This window comes from Schistocerca gregaria, chromosome 10 (assembly GCF_023897955.1).
Source record: "Schistocerca gregaria isolate iqSchGreg1 chromosome 10, iqSchGreg1.2, whole genome shotgun sequence".
NCBI lineage: Eukaryota > Metazoa > Arthropoda > Insecta > Orthoptera > Acrididae > Schistocerca > Schistocerca gregaria.
This window is the reverse complement of record NC_064929.1, coordinates 198,908,368-198,929,009: the sequence shown is the minus strand read 5'-3', so window position 1 is coordinate 198,929,009 and position 20,642 is coordinate 198,908,368. Positions and strand designations below refer to the sequence as shown.

The 20,642-nt window shown below is 38.3% G+C and overlaps 1 protein-coding gene across 1 annotated transcript in view; it reads right to left on the bottom strand.

The window, feature by feature from the left end:
* Positions 1-20,642, bottom strand: part of LOC126293368 (phosphoserine aminotransferase) — a 120,770-nt gene that overhangs the window by 91,702 nt on the left and 8,426 nt on the right. The window contains exon 3 of the mRNA XM_049986570.1: positions 3,201-3,331. The gene's annotated coding sequence lies outside the window, so the exon portion shown is untranslated. The remainder of the gene's footprint in view (positions 1-3,200; positions 3,332-20,642) is intronic.

The window sequence follows — 20,642 nt, the reverse complement described above, 5'->3', positions numbered from 1 at the left end:
ACTTCCTCCCTTTCTAGTGTCAGTTTCAGCATAGATCATTGTAGGAGAGGGGAACGCCAATCAGTTGGTAAAAAAGCACAAGTATTTACTCTTTTCAATAAGGGTCTTAGGACATATAGGCTTATATCTCTGATGTCAATCTGATCTAGAATTACGAAACATGTTTTGTGCCCACATTCTATGTCATTTTTGAGGAACAATGCTATCCTCTTTAAAAAGCAATTTGTATTCTGCAAAAAGAGATCTTGTAAAATACAGCTCACTGTGTTTATGAGCACCAGAGAACCCTAGACAATGGCATCCGCGTTGATGCCGTGTTTCTTGACTTCAGGAAGGCATTCAGTACAGTTCAGCAATGTCCTTTTATGGACAAAATATAAGCTTCCCAAGCATCAGAAAGGATTTGGGAAGGGATTCAGGATTTTCTTGCAGACTGAATTCAACACATCATTGCTAATAGTACAAAAATAGAAAGATATAAAAACAATCTCAGGAGTAACCAGAGAACATGTGATACAGCTATTAAGGATTTCAATGTATATAAATCATCTAGTTAATAACATCTGATACAAGAGTTTTAGCAACAATAGGCTGCAATGTAGCACACTAGCAAGTAATCTGACAGACACATGAAGTTAAACATATTGTTTGGTCATTTGTGAGAGTCATAATATATACCACTCTGACACTGAGTGCCAATGTTATTAAAAGGGAGGTTTCACCAAAAGAGAAGCAGGTTGTGATTGGCTGCCACAGTGACATCACTATAAGAGCAAAGAGAGGCAGCTTCTGGCAGAGGTAGCAATTCATAATCACAAATAAATACTTACAGCTGCAGTAAGTTTTCAGAAAATTATCTAAGGCAGTTGATTTGCATATTTACATGCCCTCCTCAATGACAACCAGCATGGATTTCAAAAACATCGATCATGTGAAAACAAATTTGCACTTTTGGACATGACATACTGAAAGCTTTGGATCAAGGCACTGAGGGAGATGCAGCGTTTCTTGATTTCCAAAAAGCATTTGACTTAATACTGCTCCTACACTTATGGTCAAAAGCACGATCATATGTGGTATTAAGTGAAATTTGTGACTGGATTGAGGATGTTTTGGTAGGGAGGATACAGAATGTTATCTTGGATGGAGACTCAACATCAAATGTAGAAGTAACTTCAGATGTGCACCAGGGAAGTGTGTCGGAACCCTTGCTGTTCATGTTATGTATTAATGGCCTTGCAGACAACATTAACATTAAAAATGAGGCTTTTTCCAGATGATGCAGTTATTTATAATGAAGTACATTCTGAAAGAAACTGCATAAATGTTCAGTCAGAGCTTGAGAAGATTTTACAGTGGTGCAGAGCTTGGCAACTTGCCCTAAATGTTCAGAAATGTAAAATTTTTGAACTTTAGAAAATGACAAAACAAAGTATCTTATGACTATAATATCAATGAGTCATTGATGGAGTTGGCCAACTCATACAAATAGCTGGCTGTAACACGTTGCAGGGATATGAAATGGGAGTATCACATAGATTCAGTAATCGGTAAAGCATGTGGTAGACTTTGGTTTAATGGTAGAATACTGGGGAAGCGCAATCAATCTAGAAAGGAGATTACTTATAAATCACTTGTGGGACTGGTTCTAGAATATTGGTCTCATACCAAATAGGACTAACAGGGGATATTGAACTACACAGAGAAGGCAAGGTGAATGGTCACAGGTTTGTTTAATGCACAGTAGAGTGTCACAGAGTACTGAACAAACTGCATGGGAAGACTCCAGAAGATAGACATAAACTATCCTGAGACAGTCTGTTAACAAAGTTTCAAGAACCAGCTGTAATTATTACTCTAGAAATATACTGTAATCCCCCATGTATCGCTCACATAGGGATTCTGAGGATAAGTTTAGAATAATTACAGCACATACAGAGGCATTCAAACAGTCATTATTCCCACACTCCATACATGAATGGAACAGGATGAAACCTTAAAAATAAGAATAGGTACAATGGGATGTATCCTCTGCCATGATAATTGCTGAATGTTACAATGATAAATCATTCAGATGTTTTATTACTTCTTTGGTACGTCATGCTGAGTGCAATGCATTTTTGTACTAACCAAAAACATCAAAACTATCATGAATACTGAATTCTCTTAGTAAAGGCGAACAGATTACAGTTTTAACCCAAAAAATTCTAATCTTACTGCTGATTTTAACAGGTTCTTACACATCACCTCACAGGAATAAATCCTCATTTCCTTTTGTATTTATGATCCGTTACCATGTCCAGTCCACATGCCAGTTAAACAATATGCTATGTTTACCTTCGCCCACCAATTCATTCCATGCATTACAATACTAAATGGACATCTACAGCGAAATGAACAATTAAATGTATGCACATGATACAGTTAATGTCAACAGACAAAACTATCAAAAGAGGTATCTTACATCAGTTCTGATTTTCCCTGTATATTTTTAACCTTCTCAAATAAAACTAAACTAAACTCTGCCCGAACAGGCCATGAAGACCCAACAGTACCAACTGGCCGCTGTCTCATCCTCAGCCCACAGGTGTCACAGGATGCAGATTAATACTTTCATTGAAAGTGTCGATATTCATGCAGAAAACCATTGGGCAACTGATAGCAAATCCATCAATTGTTAACCATATTGCTAGGTCAAACCAATATTTATTTCTACCATGCACGGCATTAATCAAAACCTTTTTACCACAGATTTTTTTGTCATTTCGATTTGTAAGGTTGTGGGGGTTATTATTGACATGAAGGTGTTTTATGATAATTTGTTACTCTCTCTGTCATTCTCTCTACCCTGCACTTTGTAATATGCAACTGAAGAATCGGTGATAAGGCTATCTTGCAGATACTGCCACAGTCTCGCACTGTTAGCTTCATCTACATATTCATATGACTTCTCAAGTTTATGCTCTCTTCTCATGTTGTTTGTAAGGGTGTGGGGTTATTACTGACACTTTCTTTAAGACTGCAGCATGTGGAAGACCTCGTTGCATTGGATCAGTGGGCACTGCTCAATCAGGCACATGCTGCCAACGTGCTGTCAGCATGTGTTGTACAGAAATTTACATTAACCTTGCCTGATGACACAATAGTAACTTTTAAAGATACACGACAGGTAGAGCCATTTTGATTAACAAGTATCTTACCCTTTGGTCTGTTTTGCCTTTTGTGTCAGCAACTCCTGACTAGTGGCACACATAACCATTCTTTTCACCTGATGACTTTGTGAAGAAAACATTTTCTTCATCTTGCATCTCTCCTTTCCACTGTAGGAAGTCTGAAAACAAAAACAGTAATTCCAATAGAATCGTCTATACAGTATAAGTAAATTATTTTTAGAAGTGATTTTATTTACAACAGAAAATATGGCACGTAGCACCTCCCAAAATATATTAATTACATCTTTTCACCTATGAAGTGTTTAAAAAATCTGAAAAATGCAAAATGTGTTAAGAAAATTCCAGAACATTCATAATTTCACACCAATGCTGTGATGGAGTGAAATGCAGTCGGCATTACTGCACACGTCTGTGTTTAATGTGTAAGTGCTGGAAATTTCATAGTTGTATGTCTGTTGGTTATTTTCAGTACTGTGCTGAGCAAAGCATTGTGTCACACACTTTGTGAATTTCAAGATGGCAGACTCAGAGGAGCAACAAGACTGCATTAAATTTTGTCTCAAACTGAAGAAAATCTTTACAGAGGCACACCAAATGATGCAAGAAGCCTATGATGATGAGTGCTGAAGTCGTACTCAGTGTTACGAATGGTTCACATGGTTTAAAAATGGCCGGATGGAAGTTAAAGATGACTCTCATTAAGGATGCCCTCGAACAATGCACATATCAGGAACATCAACAAAATTGTACATGCCAATTGAAGAGAAACTGTCTGAGAGATTGGAATAGAATGTAACATTACAGTTGGATCATGTCATGAAATCCTAACACAACATCTTGGAATGCATAGTGTTGCCGCTAAGTTTGTCGCACATCATGCATGACTATTGCACAAAAAACTAAATCACCTTGCTGCCTCATCCTCCGTACTCTCCAGACCTGGCACCTGGGAAGCTTTTTTTTTTTATTTCCAAAGTTGAAATTCCCATAGTAAAGATGGAGATTTGCAATGGTAGATGAAACAAAAGAAAATTTGCAGACAGCGCTTCATGCGATCCAGCAAAAGGTGTACCAAGACTGCTTCCGGAAGTGGAAATGGCACTGGGAGCAGTGTATCAATTGTAGAGGAGAGTATTTTGAAGGAGACCATGCACAATAAGTGAAAGGTAAGCATAGAAAAATTTTGTGGACAATGTTCTGGAATTTTATTGGACGGACCTTGTAAAAGAAGCAATGTCACAGTAAAGATACAGGGTGTTTATAAATTACCATGTACAAATGTAGGGATATGCCCCAACACCACAACATCACATGAAGTCCATCTGAAAATACTTCTTTGTTGCATTATGAAATTAATTCTCTTTGATGACCCCTGATTATGCAAAGAATTTCATCAGACATGCATTTTTATTTACTATCTTCTTTATATATAGTCTTGGCACTTGTTTTTAGTTTGTCAAATTGTCTTTTGCTCAGTTTCGACAAGCAGTGTGGAATCATTCATGATCATCTTATTGTTCCCTACAGAATACACCTCAAGTTGCAGACAGGTATGATTAAAAGACTCTGCCTGTCTGCAAGTTGATGTAGCTTCTTTACGGCAAGTAGCAATTTGGTCTTTTCCTACTGTTGACATTCCTTCTTGGAATTTTTACTGTTTGATTATTGTTCCCTATGTCTTACCATAATGTCTTAACGGATGAACATACTTAAGTTTTCTCAGAAATGAGGTGCTTTATTTACTGGACAATGTGTCCCTAGACATCATCCAATGGATGATATTTATGCATGATGGTGCTCCAGCTAAGATTGCCGACACCTTGATAACCCGTTTCCAAATCAACGGACTGCTCAAACAGATCCATTGCATGAGCTACCTCATCAGAGATCACCTGACTTAAATCCCATGGATTTTTATCTTTTGGGACATTTAAAATATTTAGCACATTCAACAGCCGTACCCACTGTCAGTATTCAGAGGAAGTGTTTAAGTGTTTTCAAAATACATTTGACCAAATATGACACACTCCAGAAATTTTCAACAGAGCAGTGCAAAAACTGGGACACAGGCTCCGGGCATGCACTGAAACAGGAGGAGGCGACTTTGACAGATTTTTGTAGATGTATTTTGCTGCAACATTAGCTATAAATGCATACCCTAATGAAGAATTTTTGGACCCAAGTTCATGTGGACTTTTTGTGGTGTAACACATTCCTATATTTCTGGAGATCCATTTATAAACCCTCTTTATGTATATGCAATCAACACTGAAATACTTTATCTCTGTGCAAACAATTAATCACATTTCCAGACTGGACATCAAATTGAAGGATGAAATTAGCACAATCTAGCACAATGTCGAAATCTGCTATGAACCACAACTGATTTACAGCTACAGAACAAGTACAATTCAAACACGTTAGTGGTTAATTAATGCTACAACAAGAAAAGAAAATGATTTGTTTTGCAGGCAAACTTAAGAGCATATAATAGCCTAAGTTATTTGTTTGAAGTCAGACAACAGACCACTGAAGGTAGAGCATGGAAAACTATGATCTAGAGAGAATTTATGTATAATGTGCCTCATCTACAAAGTAAAGGTGTGTTACTTGTGAGCAGAGTGAGGTTACAGAAATGTAGCAAAGCAATTCATAGATGAGGAGCAGATATGTTCTTATTCAAGACAAAAAATTCCAAGTCACTTCAGTGAATCAGCAAGTGTTATTGCACATTTCGCTTTTGTTAAAAGACAACATTACTCTCTTTGGGATTAATAGCTACAGTTCTTAAACAGAATCTTTGCAGCACAACAGACCCTAAAATTAAAAGTGAACCAGTGAGTTCAATTTGAAGTTATCTGCTTACTATTCAGAAAAACATCCCACCAATGATAAGACATAGGCAATAAGATATGGATAATATTTCAAACAGGTCAAAAGAATAGCAACTTGCTTTAAATTTTCATAAATATAAAAAAGGCACACTTCACAAATAGCAAAACATAGCGTCCAGTAACTGGATTACAAATGTGTCAGAACTGGAATCTATTAACTCCAAGAAATACCTGGATGTAACAGTTTGTGGGAGGACATGAAATGGAATGACCATGTAGAATCAATACTAGGGCTTGATCCAGCACACAGTTTTGCTTTGCCAAGAAGTTTCATATCAGTGCACACACCAGTGCAGAGTGAAAATTTCATCCTGGAAACATCTCCCAAGCTGTGGCTAAGCCATGTCTCCACAATATTCTTATATTTGGAAGGTAGAAGATGAGGTACTGGCAGAGTAAAACTGTGAGGACGGATTGTGAACCACGTTTGGGTAGTCAGTAGAGCACCTGCCCATGGAAGGCATAGGTTCAAAGTTCTAATCTGAGTCTGGCACACAGTTTAAATCTGCCAGGAAGTTTCATATCAGTGCACACACCATTGCAGAGTGAAAATCTCATTCTGGGAAGAGTGAAATACTTGTAACTAATCTTAACATTTGAAAATACAACTTTTTGGCACCTTTATAAGATGTTTGTGATTTTCTTCTGTCCTTATCTTAGCAGAATTCTGTCAAAGCCATTAATGTAATCAGGAAATACAATGTCACTGTAGATTCATTCTCAATGACTTGCTTCATTGAAAAAACACTATCAGTAAATAGAGATGAAAAAACAGTGATCCACCCACACAGTGTTGTGTGTTAGTCACTTCTGGGACAGGGAGGTGCACCGGTCCCCAATCAAATTCACACAGCAGATTAATGACAAGGTCGGTGTGTGGTTCTTAGGCAGTTTCTCACATCCAATAAGTTGAGCACCAGGCTAGTATCCAAGTTCTGCCTCAGTTACATGAGTAACAAATATTTAGAAAACTTGTGCATACTTTCACATGAATAACACTACAAGCAGACAGTTGGGGTACAAGCATTCCATCCCAGTGTGTGACAGGAAGGGCACCTGGCCACACCTTAAATTAATCATGCTAAGTCCATTAATAAACATTCTGGCCCTGCACAGATGTGGTCAAAGCCATAAGAAAAAGATGAGATACAAAACTAGTGGATAGAAGTAGTAGTGTCTCCCATATTCAAGTAAGGAAATACAAGCAAACTCAATAGCAACAGAGGAATCAGATTTCTATACTCTGGATTTAAGTCATACACATGATACTTACCAAATGCCTTTGGACCATCACTGAGAATATTTGGTTACACATAGCTGTCCTTAAACCAATTCACATCATGCTACACTCTACACTAACAATAAAAAGGTGACATAGATCTTAATGCTGAAAACTTCAACTAGATACTCTATCAGCCTAAGAAGAGTGTCTGTTTTATGAGATAGCTTTAAGAGGGACGTGATTTAGGAAGGAAAGTTGACATACTATTTAACTCTTAAGACTTATTTATATTTCTTTAGTGCTTAATCTTCTTATATCTAGTGTTCATCCTGTCTAATGTGTGTTTCACTTTTTCAGAATTTTATGTTATTATTTAACTTTGTGACCAGATGCCCTTCACGACACCAGTTGTCACAGTAACCTAAGGGAGGGATGCCATTTGTTTCACATGTCTCTTTGAATTGTCTAAACATTCTTCTGTGTGTAATTGTATTGTAACTGTCCTCTGAGACGAAATTTGAGGAACAGCTCAGCATTTGTCTAAATGAATGTGGGAAACCTCCTAAAAGGCATACCAGGCTGGTCAGTGTACAAGCCCAAGATCATTTACCCATCACACGGATTAGATATAGCTCTGGCAAGTTTGTGTGCTGCATGTTACACTAAACAGGCATGTCATTTATTTAATTCTTAACACAGTACCATTATTCAAGAGGCATAGCAACATGTAATATACCATTACTCTCTTGGTCTAATCCTTCATCTGAACATTATGAAATACCTCACAGACAATGATCTATTGACACACAGCCAGTACGGGTTCAAAAAAATATTGATCTTGTGATACACTTCTAACTATTCTCACCAAGTAATTAGTGATGTTAACAGTGGCTCTGAAGTTAATTCTGTATTTCCACATTTCTAGAAAGCTTTCGGTATTATTCCTCACATGTATCTTCTAATCAGATTGCATGCGTATCTCAGATGTGGGAGTGGATTTGTGTTTTTTCTGTCAGAAAAGTCACAGTTCATAGTAATTAATGGGAAGTCATCAAGTGAAACAGAAGTGATATCTGGGGACCCACAGGGAAGGTCCTCTGCTATTTGTAATCTACACAAATAATTTATGAGACAATCTGAGCATCCCTCCTACACCGTTTGCAGGTAATGCTGTCATTCACCTTCTAGTTAACTCAACAGAACATCAAAATTAATTACAAAATGGTTTAGTCAAATAGCTATATACTGAGAAAAATGGAAATTGACCCTAAACAATAAAAAGTGCACGTCCTCCACAATGAAAGAACTATTATATTTAGATTACTCAATAAATCACACAAATGTAAAGGCTGTTTATCGAACTAAATATTAGCTCTGTTCAAAAAATTCTAGAACTTTGGTCCACAAAATTTTTGTACGTTCACCTTTTACTTATTGTGCATGGTCTTTTCTGAAATTCTCTCCTCCACAATTGATACACTACTCCTACAGAGGATGAGGCAGCATAGTGATTTCATTTTTTGTGCAACGGTCACGACAAACCGGGATGAATTTACAGGTGTGTTATCATGACACAAGAGCCATGATTTGTCTTGCCACATTTCAGGCTGTTTCCTTTCCACATTTTCTTGGAGGCATTGCAACGTGTACTGAGAGTACCACTAATTAACAGTTTGTCCCTGTGGCACAAATTCATGATGAACTAATTCTTCAAAGTCAAAGAAAACTATCAGCATGGCTTTGACATTTGACCTGGGTTGACAAGCTTTTTCTGGCCTTGGAGAACCTTTTGTGAAGATTGTTCTTAACTGCAGACCCACGTCTCAGCACTAGTTATGATTCTCTTAAGGGACATCTCATTCTCATTTCCGCCATCCAAAAACTCTTCACATATTGCAAAGCAAAGGACTTTCTTGTATTGACTCAGGAGCAGTGGAACGAACTTGGTGGCAATACAATGCACTCCAAGATGCTGAGTCAAGATTTCATTACATGATCCAACCGAAATGTTACATTCTTCTGCAATCTATCAGACAGTCAGTCTTCAATAGGCACACACTGTTTTGTTAACATTCCTGATATGAGCATTGTCAGTAGACATCGCATGGTGTCCTGAACAAGGGTCATCCTTCATTTCTGTCTGGCCATTTTTAAGCTGCATGAACCATTTGTAACACTAAGTACAGTTTATGCACTCATCCCCTTAGGCTTCCTGGATTATTTGGTGTGTCTCTGTAAAGGTTTTCTTGAGTTTCATGCAAAATTCAATGCACACATATTGCTCCTCTAACTTTGCCATCTCGAAATTCACAAACTCTGTGACACGATGTTCTACTCAATACAGCACTCAACAATAACTAACAGACAAACAATAATGAAACTTTAAGCAGTTACACATTAAACACAGGCATGTGCAGAGATGCCAACCACATTTTGCTCCAACACACCACTGCAGTGAAATTACGAATGTTCTGGGATTTTTTGAACAGATCTCGCACGTAGGAATTACTGTTATGAACAACTTAAATTGGCACCATCGCACAGATAATGTTGTGGGAGAGTGAACTGAAGACTGCATTTTGTAGGTAGGATACTTAGAAAATCCAACAAATCTACTAAATAGACTAGCTACACTTCACTTGACCTTAGCAGTCAGGAGTGGTGGTGGATATTGAGGTTCAAAAAAGGGCAGCTTCTTTCAAACTATTCCAAAATATGGGGGAGAGTGTCAAAGATAAGAAAAGTTGAGGTGGCAATTAATAAAAAAAATTTTTTTCATTGTGGTGAGATCTTTTCATGAAATTTCAAGCATAAACCTTCTTCAAATGTGAAAATATCTTGTTGACTCCCACAGAGAGAGATGACCATCACAACAAAATAAGCGAGCTCACATGGAAATATTTACATTTATATTTTTCCCATGTGGTATTCAACAGTGGAACGACCAAGAAATAGTGTTTCTGGTAAGTACTTAAATGCGAGCCATACATTAGTCATATACATAGGTGTAGACCAGGGGTTACCAACAAAATTTTCTCGAGGACCCCCTCATCGAGCACGATTGGTACCTTGTCATATCACAGTATCAAGTACCTACAAAAGTCAAATTAAGAGTCTTTTTATACGTTTTCTATTTGTGGCACTAAGAAAAAACATTGACAGATTAATTATTGAAAAAATATTGAGCTTAAAACTTTTTCAATTAACCATAATTGTTATTGTTAAATTTTTGATTATTGCTCAAAATCTTTGTCTTCAAATCACGCAGTCTAACGACATACAGCAGAACTATTTGCCTCTATCTAATTCTAGTTTTGCACTAGAGTGTGCTACTGTCAGCTGGCTCTAGGAAGACGCTAGACGCAGAAGTTAGCGTTCGCTAAAGCTCTGCCCACACAGGAAGCGGCCTAAACAAAAAATCTGTTATCATACGAAATATATTTAAGATATTTTTTATTCTAATAGCATCTTGCGGACCCCTCTGGCATAGCTCACAGACCCTTGGGGGTCCGCAGACCAACTGGTGTAGACCACCAATATTTCTTTCGTGACCACCCAGTTGTCTTCAGCTGTCTACAATACAAAAACTCAAATGGTTTCTATGCCTTTACTGCTATTTTCTTCTTCACAACTTCTTTCTCGTATGTTCAGTGCACACTATTTTAGTTAACTTTCTCTAGTAAGAGCTTTGATTTGCTCTTTAAGTTTCCCTTACACACACACTACATGTCATTAGCAAAATAAAGGAGGCTTATATACATTCCATGATCACACATTCCTTCATCAATTTCCTAAAGAACATGAAAATTTCCAATAAACCTAAGGAGGACCTTTTTTCATATTTCAGAAATTTAGTACATTTGGATCAGAATTATATAATTACAAAGGTTCCCATTTCATAGTCTTTTTAGGTTTTTCAGAGTGACAACATTGGAGAACTGAATTTCAAACTCCACAGCCTTCATGGTTATCTATTATAAGAATTAGTGACGAAGTCTGAAGTTGGAATGGTGCCTGATATATAGAAGGGGCTTACCAGCAGAGAGAGATGTTTAACCCGCAATGAATGTTTATATGCAGTGATACAGGTGTACACACAGTCCCCAAAATAGCCTGTTAGGTAATGCTCTTATGAGACTGGGATCAGCAAAATCAGTGTTCACAGGAATTTGTGAATGCAGAAATTGAAGCCTAACACTCTGACATTTCTCCACACTTGGAATGAGGATGATCATAAGGATATGAAATGGGATGAAGTGTTACACCCAGATATTTGTGTAACTTGGCCAATTCCAACAGTGACTCATTGATATTACAGTAATAAAATACTACGACTTTTCATTTTGTGAAGCCCACACTTTTAACATTTCTGAACATTTAAAGCAACTTGCAAGTCTTTGCACCACTTTGAAATTTTATCGTGATCCAACTCAATATTTATGAATCTTCTTTCAGACAGTACTTCACCATAGATAACTGCATCATCTGCAAGAAGTCTGAGGTTATTATTAATACCGTCTACAAGGTCATTATACTGTATGAACAAGAAGGGTCCCAACACAATTCCCTGGGACATACCTGAAGTTACTTCTACATCTAACGTTGACTTTCTATCCGAGATAACATCCTGCATTGTCCCAACCAAAAAATCCTAGTTCAGTCACAAATTTCAGTTGATACCCCATATGAACAAACTTTTCAAAATAAGTGTAGGTGTATTACTAAGTTGAATGCTTTTCATAAATAAAGAAATACTGCATCTACCTGACTGACTTGACCCAGAGCTTTCAGTATGTCACGTGAGAAAAGTGCGAGTTGGGCTTCATGTGATCCACAGTTTCAAGAGTGCAATGAGAACACCAGATTTCAGGCATTACCTCTCACCATGGACAACGCAATGGCCAAAATGGCCAATGGCCTTCACGTTACGACTGAGAGCAGTGGCGTTTGTGTGGAGTTGTCAGAGACAAAGACAATCAACACTGCGTATAATAACTGAAGAAATCAAAGTGGGATATACAAAAAACGTATCCGTTAGGACAGTGTGACAAAATTTGGCATTAAAGGGCTATGGCAGCAGACAACCCGACACAAGTGACTTTGCTAACAGCACCTCACCTGCAGTGACTCTCCTGGGCCCATGATCTTATTGGATGGACCCTACGCAAATGGAAAACTGTGTCCTGGTCAGATAGGTCCCAATTTCAGTTGGTAAGAGCTGATGGTAGGGTTTGAGTGCGGACAGAGCCCACAAAGCCATGAACTCAAGTTGTAAACAAGGCACTGTGCAAGCTGATGGTGGCTCCATAATGGTGTGGGCTGTGTTGACATAGAATGGGCTGGGTCCTCTGGGTGTTCAGCTACTTGAAGACAATTTGCAGCCATTCATGGACTTCACGTACCACAACAACAATGGAATTTTTATGGGTAATAGTGCACTACGTCACTGGGCCATAATTGTTTGCGACTGGTTTGAAGAACATTCTGGATAATTTGAGTGGATGATTTGCCACCCAGATCACACAACATGAATTCCACTGAACATCTGTGGGACATAATTGAGGTCAGTTTGTGCACAAAATCCTGCACTGACAACACCTTTGTAATCATGGATGGTTATAGAGGCAGCATGGCTCTATATTTCAGCAGGGGCACTTCCGAAGACTAACTGAGTCCACAACATGTTGAGCTGTTGCACTATGCAAGGTGATAGGACATATGACATGATATTAGGTGGAATCTTGTGACTTTTGTCATCTTAATGTATAAACCAATGCAGGCATAGAAACTTTGATTCCCATTTCTGGGAGATGACTGATTGAAATGTACATTTCCAACTGTGTAGCTGGGTTTGTAATTCCATTTTTTTGAATAACTACATGTTGCAAGTGGATGTCTTGATTACATTCGGTCTGGAACGTATACTGTAATGAATTTTACACTTGTGATTGAAATCTAGTGGGTTAGCTAGCTCTAAATGTAGCTACTAGCCAGTGTACGTGTAGCTGTAGTTACAAGAGTTCATTCATTTAATGTTTTCTGTAGATGTCATCGAGAAGGACAAAATTCAAAATGTGGAACTAATGGTATTATACACTGCTGAGCCGAAACATTACGGTCATTGCCCACTGTAAGTTCAAATGCCACAGGGTGGCTTGTGGACACATCAGACAGTAAGTAATGTACCAGAGAACCCCTGCAAAACCTTCGCACTTCTACAGTTTTAAATGATGACAATATTTGGAATAAGTGTAGTCATTGGTTGAAACGAAACATCTTTAAAAATGAACAGAATGACGTGAAATAATAATCATGAATTTATGATACATCCTTGTATATACATTTTCATGCACATAATTTTGAACAAAATTCTTTACAGAGCATTGCAATACCTCAGTGCACACAATATTTGATGTAAGAATCTAATCCTTGCCTACTTACGTATACAAATTACCCAGTTATTAAGACAACAAATAAAATGGTATTTGTAATAAGATAATATGAAAAGGGAGAGTCTTATTTGTCATTAATAAGTTAGCTTAGTAAAATATAGGAATGAATCTGGCAATAACGATACTGTTTTGCTTATGATACTCTAAAGTGTCTTTTATGCTAAAAAGTTTCCACGAATATTAAGTTTTAGCACAAACTAAACAAGAAATGTCAGAAGACAGTTAAAAATCTTCCTATCTCAACAGTATCTCATTCATTCCTGTATGATTAGTACATGTTGAGAAAAATGGCTGTTATTTGCTGTGGTTCAAGCGATGTAAAACTATGCCTACTTAGTGCGAGACTACACTGTACTTCATCTAGACATACGCAGTGGGAGTCAATTTTATACCAGTAGAAATTGTGTGTTTGTGTTTTTAAAATGATCAGAAAATCATTAAAACAATGTTTTAATAAGTCTAAATTTCAAACATATACCATCAGGTATCAAGCAAAAGGAACGATGATTGAGTTGAACAGCCTGTCAACACTGAGGTCATTAGAGATGGAGAACAAGCTCTGATTGTGTAAAATATGCAGAAGGAACCAGTCGGGAATTTGCATGTAGAAATTTAAGGAAATCTCGGAAAACATAAATCTGGATGGCTTATGCAGGTTTGAAGCATCGTCCTCCCAAATGTGAGTGCAGTGGGCTTAACCACTGTGCCACCTTGCTTAGAACAAATCAAGCACTGTATGTCAAAATGTTATGCCCTGGCACCTGGAATAGGCATCTCAGAGACAGCAAAGCTTGTTCGCTGTTTGCATGCTACTGTCAAGGAGACCTGAGGAAAGTGGCCGTAGGATGGTAAAACCATGAATAGATGACAGGCTATTGGATGTCTACACATTGTCACAGAGTGCGGAGTCGAAGTCAGAGACCTGCTCACTCTGTAAAGAAGGACATAGGCAATGATCTATGGTAGATCTGACAACAGAGGACAATGCTGCTGTAGGCAAAAGTGTTTCAAAGCAAACCATTTAGCTAACATTGTCGAATATACTGGTAGGGCTCCACCACAGAGGATCCCTGTATGTTTCCATCTCGATCCAAATACATCATCAATAAAGTGGGATCACCAACTCAGGATCCTATATCAATGGAAGCACGTCATCTGGTTGGATGATTCACATTTCTTTTTACTCTAGGTCGATGGTCATGTCTGGATATGCCACCATAGACATGAACAACTGCTCAGAATGTTCACTGTGAAACGGACAGTCTGGAGGGTGGCAATATCATGTTTTGGGACAAATACACCTGGGCTTCTACGGGATCTGCTGAAGTAACTGAAGGCACCATGACAACTGTGGAGTACTTGAACATTGTACATGAAAATTGTTACCACCTGCAGCTCTTCGTGCTTGAAATCTTGACAATGACAATGGCATCTTCCAGATAGACAACTGTCAGTCTCACATGGTCATACTCACACTAACTCGGTTTGAGATGCATGGGAGTGAATGCGCACTGATGTTTTCACTATTAAATTTGCCTGATTTGAACCCGATGGAAAACACCTCGGATGCTGTTGGCTGCCAGCTCAGCGCATGCAAACCGCTGGCCCAGGACACGTACACATCTAACACTGCATTCCGCTGGAAAGCTACCGAGGACTTGTCGAATCCATGCCACGAGGAATTGCTGCTTTATTACAACCCAAAGGTGGACAAAGACACTGTTAGGCAGGTGGACAAAATGTTACCAATAATTTATCTTTCATCAAAATTTTAACTAAATGGAAGCCACCATATGGTGCATGGCCGAGGGTACCCTGCATAACTACTTGTTATTTCCTTTCCTGTTCCGTTCACAAAGACATTGGGGGAAAACCAGCTGTCTATATGCCTCCATATAAGCCCACATTTCTTGTATCTTATGTGGAGGGTTCTTACACGTGTCAGCTGCAGCAAAATCATTCTCCAGTCATCTTCAAATGCTGGTTCTCTAAGTTTTTTCAACAGTTTTCATCAAAAAGACTGTCACTTTTTTTCCAGGGTTTCCACAAAGTTCGTGTGTTGTTAAAACCTAACGGTAACAAATATAACAGCGTGCCTCTGAACTGCTTCGATGTTTTCCTTTAATCCAACCAGGCACGGATCCCTAACATTCGAGCATCCAATATATAGTCTCCTTTACAGACGAATCACACTTTCCCAAAATTCTCTCAATGAATCAGTCAACCATTTCAATGAATCAAAGTCAACCATTCACCTTCCCTACTACAACCCTCAAATGCTTGTTCCATTTCAAATCGCTCTGCGACATTACGCCTATAATATTTAGAGCAGGACACTACTAATACTGTATCCGAACATTATGGTTATGTTTTTCCTATTTATCCACTTTAACTTACATTTTCTTTACAGCTTTGACTATGTGCCATTCATCACACTGACTAAAAATTTTGTGTAAGTCAACTTGTATCCTCCTACAGTCAGTCAACTTCTACATCTTTTTGTTGACCACAGCATCAGCAGCAAACAACTGCAGAATGCTGCTCACTCTGTGCACCAGGTCATTTTTGTATAGTAGCAGACCTATCATACTTCCCTGGGGTATGCCATATGATACCCTTGTCCATGACGAACACTCGCTGTCAAGGACAACATTCTTAGCTTAGCTGATTGTCAGTACAGCCGAGTCACACAAAATCAACAATAATAAACACTAGGTTTTAGTTATTTTCATTGCTGGGTGTATTGGGCTAAGCTAAGTATCCGACAGCCCATCTGTCTCCCTGTATATTTTTGAAAAGCATGAATACACCTCTAGGACCAGATAAGTCCTCAAGAAGTTAACCTCGGTACTAAATGCAGCTTGACACATGAGTACACATTTATTCAACAACTTGCCAAAGGAGATTAAATGAAATGTATGTGGCCTGCTGTTGCAGTGTGGCATCTAAATAGGAACTCGTATCACTAATGTTTAAATATATTTAATAATTAACATTAGTAATCTTGAACAATAGTCTTTTGCAATGATAAGTCATTTCATTGTATTGCACTTCAAACAGAATATACTTCTTTGCTGTCTTCTACACTGTAGGAACTCTTTCCCATGGGCTCCACGAATAATGTAATGTTGTATTCCCTGGACCACAATTATAGTCTCTCACTTTGCTCTGGCATGTATCAGTTTAGAAATATGATGCACTTTCTCAGTGAAAGCTATGGCAGTATGTTAAGTATCTACACATTACCTTCTTGCATTAATTGTTCACTAACATACCAGTGTCCCCTTCTTTAAAATATGGTGGTTTATATTCAGTCAGTATATCCATTCACCTATTCTGATTAGCGAGAGCAACAATTTTCTCACAGTAACTGCTTTCCTTTTAATTGTATTACTTAAATATTTTCCCTTTCTAGCCGCAAATAGAATGCAGCAGTTTAATGCTAATGAATTTTTAATACGTTCTAGCAGTTTGGGACAAGTACTTCTCTCTCTTAATTTACACATACTTTAATTTCCGTTTTCTGTAAAGGGTTTTGTGGAAAACTATAATTAGTGAAACCAGAAATTTGCAGCAACTATGAAGACAGAAAAAATATCACAATTACAAGAAATAATTACTGGAGAGTACGGAAATTTTGGGAATACATTTGTCGAGGTAACATATTTACGTGATTAACACTGCAGGATCATAGGTTAATGTAAATGTGAGATAAGACACAGAAAACTGAAATGCTGGTAGATTAATAACCAATGGAACAGTCAAACTGTTGAATGGAAGCATGCACGTATTGTGTGTTGTACAGGTGCCAGATGTCAATTTGTGAGATGGAGTTCCACACCTGTTGCACTTTATGAGTTAATACAGCAACAGTTAATAATAGCTGTGGATGACACTGGACTTGTTTCTGATGATGACTCATTGTGCTAAACCAGAGACAGATTTGGTGATCATGCAGGCCAAGGCAATATGTTGACACTTTGTAGAGCATGCTGGGTGACACAGTGGGTGAGCCTTATCATGTTGGAAAACACCCATTGGAATGCAGGTCATGGATGGCAGCACAACAATTCCAATCACCAGACTGAGGTACAAATTTGCAGTCAACGTGCATGGGATAACCGTGAGAGTGTTACTGCCGTCATACGAAATCACGCCCCAGACCATAACATTGGGTGTATGTCTAGTGAGTCTAGCATGCAGACAGGTTGGTTGCAGGCCCTCGGTTGGCTTCCTCCTCGCCAACACATAGCCAAAACTGGCACTGAAGCAGAACCAGCTTTCACCAGAAAACACAACAGACCTCCACCATGACCTCTCGTCTGATCACCACTGAAGTCGTAAATTGCGGTGGTTTGGGGTCAGTGGAATGTACACTACAGGGCATCTGGCTCGAAGCTGTTCTTTAACTAACCAATTTTGTAACAGTTTATTGTGCCACTGTGGTGCCAACTGCTGCTCAAACTGAGCACATGCAGTACGAAGTGTCAGTGCCATATGCTGAACACGATGCTCTTCCCTCTCGGTGGTGCTAAGTGGCTGTCCGGAGCCTGGTCTTCTTGCAGCCATACATTCACGTGACCACCACTGCCAGCAATCATTACAGTGGCTACATTCCTGCCAAGTCTTTGTGTAGTATTGCAGAAGGAACATCCAGCTTCTTGCAGTACTGTTACATCACCTCATTCAAACTCATTTAGGAGTTGATAATGGCATCTGTAGCCTTAAGGGCTTTCTTGACTAACATTAACTCACAACATTTAGTCTCAAATGTAACTAACACCACGACATTATGTGTTTTTAAAGCAAATCTGATTTTCATCCTCATAGTGGTTCTCCTAATGCCACTGTCATACAACTGACACAAAATTTGAATAGACGACATTTTTCCGACGTAGAAACACAACTACCAACTTTCAAACACGTCACCCAATTCCTTCTTGGTAGTGTGATATTTTTTTTCAATCAGAAATCTTCACATATATTTAAAAATCTACAAGAATGAAAAATTTTTAACAGTTGTCTTTTTGCAGATGTTAGAACATGTTGTTGTTGTCTTCAGTCTTGGAATGGTTTGACGCAGCTCTCCACGCTACTCTATCCTGTGCAAGCTTCTTCATCTCCCAGTACCTACTGCAGCCCACATCCTGACTGTAACACATGCATCTGACACACTACAAATACATTCCATACACTAGTAGGTTACAGAATTAGAGTAATTTGTGGTACAACTTGAATAGAAGAAGGGATTGGTTGATAAGACACTTTCTGAGGCATCAGGGGATTTAGTATTGGAGTGAAGTGTGGAGCGTAAAATCACAGAGAGAGACCAAGGAACAAATACACTGAGCAGATTCAGAAGGTCATAATTAACAGTATTTACTTGGAGATGAAGAGGCTTGCTCATGATAGAATAGCATAGAGAGCTGCATCAAACCAGTCTTTGGACTGAATACCACAACATTTTATCTTATAGAATTAATCATGAGCATGGACAATATTATTAAAGTGTCCACCAATCTCTATGGCCTGTCTACACTGAATGCTTCCCATGTGTGCCGGCCCAGAATTACACGATTTAAAACAAGTGCTGCACAAGTCTTGGATTTTATTTGAGTATTTCCCTGCAACGCCGTTCAAAATCACTGTGTATCAGTCAGCGAGAGTTGTGATATTCTGCAGTGCAAATAAAGCCAATGTTAGTGTGTTCAGAATGAATTTGTATCAAAACTTTTACAAAGCATACGTTAAGCAGCATGCCGACAAGTCAAAACAACATGCCAGCATGAAGTTAATCATTTGCAGAAGAAAGTTATGTTGAAATCCACTGACAAGAATTCTCTTAGCGATCGCGTAAGCCAAGATACTGAAAAGTTATGTAACCGTAAAATTTCAAGAAAGGTACAAACAATGTTGCCTTTCATCTGCAAAGTAGGTAAAGGTTCAGTAACATTTGATTTATATAAAATATCAATAAAAGAATCTGTCAAAACAGTTAATACTATTTCCACAGAGCCTTTTTGTCTGTCTGTCCGTCCATCTGTCTATTACTCAGCATCGTCATGTTTAAAACAAACTGTTTTCGATCATATGTTAAAATCACTGTTTAATACACTTTCTAAATCTAGATGGTACATTAATAAGAGGATGAAACTTTTATAGTGTTGCACAGACAGCAATCTGAAGATCAGACTGACATCATATAAAGCATGGAACATGGCCGGGGATTATTTTGTCTAATTCTGATGAAGGCCTGTTTGACAGAAAGCTTTGTTTAACAGGAAGTCCTTCTGTTGTGTGTATCTGCTACTCAGCATCATAATACTTTCAAATTTAATTATTTAAAAAATTACAGATTAAACCTTACATGAGGAGCAGGGGGGGGGGGGGGGGGGGGGGGGTGTCAAACCACATCTGATCAAAACTAACTCAGGAGGGGGGGGGGTGTAGGTTAAAAATAAATAAATAAAAATAATAACAATAAATCACTCTCACATGAATAACGTGATGCATTCTTATCAGTCTGGTGTAATTGAGAATTCCGACTTAAGCTGATCATAAAATTGTGTTTCAACAAATGTTGAGGTATTCATCAAATGTACACTCTAACCATTCAAAAACAGGTGTTGTTTCAGGAACAAATATGACAACCAAAGGCTAATAACTAGATCAGTTAAGTTAAAGCAATGAAACAGATCACTGTCTATCCTGTTTTACAGGGAGGTCAAGCCTCTGACCACATTCTGTGATACGATGTGGATGTCCAGCACCTTGTCACTCATGCTGTCACTGTCCTTCAACCACTTTCCACAGATGCTCACAGCAGTAGCATGCTAACAGCCAACCAGTTTTGGTGTTTCTGAGGCAACTTTCCCCAGGTAATGGGCCTTAACTTTCCCTT